This window comes from Monodon monoceros, unplaced genomic scaffold (assembly GCF_005190385.1).
Source record: "Monodon monoceros isolate NGI ecotype Baffin Bay Population unplaced genomic scaffold, NGI_Narwhal_1 Super_Scaffold_1, whole genome shotgun sequence".
Lineage (NCBI taxonomy): Eukaryota > Metazoa > Chordata > Mammalia > Artiodactyla > Monodontidae > Monodon > Monodon monoceros.
Genome location: NW_021703765.1, coordinates 78,540,619 through 78,544,992, shown reverse-complemented (window position 1 = coordinate 78,544,992; position 4,374 = coordinate 78,540,619). Strand labels below are relative to the sequence as shown.

At 42.0% G+C, this 4,374-nt stretch overlaps 1 pseudogene; it reads left to right on the top strand.

The window, feature by feature from the left end:
* The first annotated feature begins 2,148 nt into the window (after positions 1–2,148).
* LOC114900964 lies at positions 2,149–2,512 on the top strand (annotated as a pseudogene).
* The last annotated feature ends 1,862 nt before the right edge of the window (positions 2,513–4,374 follow it).

The window sequence follows — 4,374 nt, the reverse complement described above, 5'->3', positions numbered from 1 at the left end:
AAGTCTTTGTCCAAACAGACCTAGTTAAACTTCATCTTTTCTTATCAGGCCATCTTTTTTTTCCCCCCCAATAAGTGGACAATAATGTAGAGGTGGGGATTCTGGGGTTTGGATTTAGGGTTAATTCCATCCAGATTTTTCATAACTATGACTATAATAATTCTGATGTTTCCAGGACATTCTAATTTTTAAATTGTCTTCTTAACTACCTGCACGCTTGTCAGACCATGGATTCTGATTTGGGGCATGGAGAACATGCTTTAACAGTGTGAGGTTGGTGCTTTTGACATAGGCTTATGCAGTCTTGTATTTGCTTTTCTTTGGTCTCCATGTTCTTTCCAACAAATTTGTGTTAACAAAAGGTAAAGGCTTTAAACAAGCTGTAGCAGAAATGCCTGACCCCATGACCAGGTAAAATGAAGCAGGTTCAGGCCTCAAGAAGAACTCACTCACAGGCTGCCAGTAAGGGGTGGATGAAAACGGGGCTACCTGCAGATCCTGAGAACAAAACGATGAAAACATGTTTACAACATGGAAACAGAAATTGAAGTGGGGGAGGAGTGAGCAGTGCCCTTCAGTGGTACCAAGAGGTCAGCTCACTTCCATTTTTTTTTTTTTTTTTTGCTGTACGCAGGCCTCTCACTGTTGTGGCCTCTCCCGTTGAGGAGCACAGGCTCCAGATGCGCAGGCTCAGTGGCCATGGCTCACGGGCCCAGCCGCTCCGCGGCATGTGGGATCCTCCCGGACCGGGGCACGAACCCGTGTCCCCTGCATTGGCAGGTGGACTCTCAACCACTGCGCCACCAGGGAAGCCCACTTTCATTTTCTGAGGCTCTTTGTTTACAGAAAAATGAAGAGTTAAGTTCTTCATTTAATATTTAACAAATTCATTTTAACCCCAAGGTTAAAATGCCAAGTAAATGTGCCATTACAAGATGATTGGATTTATTAAAAGCCAACTAATAAAACTGCAGTGAGATACCACCACACAATTATTAGAATAGCTAAAAATGAAATTGCAAACAAAACTGACCATACCAAGTTTTCACGAGCACGAGAAGCAACTGGAGTCTCATACACTGTTGGTGGGCATGCAGAAGGTACGTCGCTTTGGGAAAAGGTTGGGAATTTTCTTAAAAAATTAAACAGCCACTCACTATACAACCCAGAAATCTCATTCCTAGGTATGCACCCAAGAGAAATGAAAATCATTTGTAATTGCCAAAAACTGGAAAAACTTAAATTCCTTCAACTTGTGAATGAATGAAGAAATGGTGGTATATCCATTATGGAATACTTGTCAGCAATAGAAAGGAGTGGATTGAAAGAAACTCTTGCATATATGGCCAAATTATTTTTTAACAGTGGTGTTAGGACTATATAAGGGGGAAAGGACCGTCTCTTCAACAAATGGTGTTGGGAAAACTGGATATCCACGTGCAAAAGAATGAAATTAGACCCTTACTTTATGCCAAATACAAATATTAACTCAAAATAGATTGAAACTATTAAATTCCTAGCAGAAAACATAGGAGAAAAGTTTCAGGACATTGGATTTGGCAATGATTTCTTGGATATAACACCAAAAGCACAGGCAACAGTGGGACTACATCAAACTTAAAAACTTCTGTGTGTCAAAAGAAACAATCAACAGGGTGAAAAGGCAACCTATGGAATGGGAGAAAAATAATTGCAAATCACATATTTGATGAGGGGTTAATATCTAGAATATATAAGGAACTTCCACATCTCAAAAACAATAACAAAAACCCAATTAAAAATTGGGCAAAAAACCTGACTAGACATTTCTCCAATGAAGATATACAAATTGCCAATAGGCACAGGAAAAGATACTTGATATCACTAATTATTAGAGAAATGCAAATCAAAACCACAATGAAACATCACCCCACACTCCTCTGGATGTATGTTCTAGAGATCTGTTGCACAACAATGTGAAAACACTTAACACTGCTGACCTGTACACTTAAAAATGATTACGATGGTGTTTAATGGTATGTGGGGTGTTTTACAATAATAATAATAATAATAAAAGTAATAAAAGAAACACCCCTTTCCTCTCGGTCCTTCCAAGGAAGCTAAGGCCGCCTTGGGGTGAGGCCCTCACTTCATCCGGTGACGAGCCCCCGCCTAGCACTGGCCCGTACCATGGCCTCCGTCTCAGGGCTCACGTGCATCTACTCGGCCTCATCCTGCACGACAATAAGGTGATGGTCACCCAGGATAAGATCAATGCCCTCATTAAAGCACTGGTGTAAATGTTGAACATTTCTGGCCAGGCTTGTTTGCAAAGGCTTTGGCCAATGTCAACATTGGGAGCCTCATCTGCAGCGTGGGGGCTGGTGGACCTGCCCCAGCAGCTGGTGCTGCCCCAGCATGAGATCCTGCCCCCTCCACCACTGCTGCCGCAGCTGAGGAGAAGAAAGTAGAAGCAAAGAAAGAAGAATCTGAAGAGTCCGATGATGACATGGGCTTTGGTCTTTTTGACTAAACATCTTTAGTAACACGGTCAATAAAAAGCTGAGCTCTTAAAAATAAATAATAATAATAAAAGAAACAGACTGTTGATACATGCAATGTGGATAAATCTCAAAGGCATTAGGTTAAGTGAAAGAAGCCAGGCTCAAAAGGCTACATACTGTATGATTCCATCCATGTGACATTCTGGAAAAGGGAAAATCACAGGGATAGAAAATAAGCAGGTCAATGTCTTATAGGTCTGGGACAATAGGAGGGGCTGACTATAAAGGAGCATGAGGGGAATTTTCTGCGTGGTAAAATTGTTCTGTATCTTGATTATGGCTGTGGTTACATGACTGTATGTGTTAGTTAAAATCATAAAACTGTATACCAAAAAAACTGTACATTGGTGCATGAGAAAACCTGTATATAAAAAACTGTATGCAAAAATTTATACTGTATATAAATTATCCCTCAATAAAACCGACTAAAAAGAAATGTGGAGTAAATGTGGAAAAATGTGAAATCTGAATGATCTCGGTGCAGTGTACAGTGGTCTTTTTTGTACCTTTTATTGTGATTGAAATGTTTCAATCTGAAAATAATTTTTTTTTTTTTTGCGGTACGCAGGCCTCTCACCGCTGTGGCCTTTCCCGTTGCGGAGCACAGGCTCTGGACACGCAGGCTCAGCGGCCATAGCTCGCGGGCCCAGCTGCTCCGCGGCATGTGGGATCCTCCTGCACCGGGGCACCAACCCGTGTCCCCTGATCGGCATGCGGACTCTCAACCACTGTGCCACCAGGGAAGCCCCTTAAAGTTGTTCTTAAGAAGCCAATTATTTGGGACTTCCCTGGTGGCACAGTGGTTAAGAATCCGCCTGCCGATGCAGGGGACATGGGTTTGAGCCCTGGTCCGGGAGGATCCCAGATGCCGCGGAGCAACCAAGCCCGTGCGCCACAACTACTGAGCCTGTGCTCTAGAGCCTGCGAGCCACAACTACAGAGGCTGCGTGCCACAACTACTGAAGCCCGCGTGCTTAGAGCCAGTGCTCTGCAACAAGGGAAGCCACCGCAACGAGAAGCCGGCGCACCACCACAATGAAGAGTAGCCCCCGCTCACCACAACTAGAGAAAGCCCGCATGCAGCAACGAAGACCCTAACGCAGCCAAAAATAAAAGTAAATAAATACATTAATTAATTAATTTTTAAAAAGCTGATTAGTTTATTCAAACTTCAGTATGGTCCAATAATAGGATGCAACTTTAAAGTTGTCTGGTAAACAAAGAATTGTTTCATTCTTGTCAATGCATGTCTGTGACTGTATTTATTACTTCACTTTCAGAAACGGTCAAACTTGTAAATTTGAGACCTTTCAAGAATGTGAAGTCTGCTCAAATAGCCCTTCTGCCCCCATAATGTTTCAGAAAACATTTGAAGAACAAGAATAATATCTGGTGGTTGACTAGGCATGTGGGAAATGCAAGGAGGAGAGAAGCTGGGGATTATTTTCTTCTGGGTGTTGATTTAGAAATGAATTACTCGACAGTTCACTTCAGTCAAAACAATAGAGTCAGTCCTTTCTCCTCACACAGGCTTCATCTCCTGTCGTTCTAAGAAATCCCTTTATAAAGCCTAATGATTCTGCCTCCCTATTTGTAAAATATTTGGCTCGGATGAATAAAGATGGGTGTATATACTTAATCATAGGCAAAACTGCATACTTAATTTTAGACAGATTAGAAGCCACGACTTTAGCAATAATAATAACAACAATAATAGTCAACTCACCCCAAACCACACCAAAGACCAAGACAGAGGGGTTATCACTGTTATATGAAGTCAGACTCAGCTATTTTTCCACCCAGCTACTCCTGTCTTTGGTTTTTCAGGCTC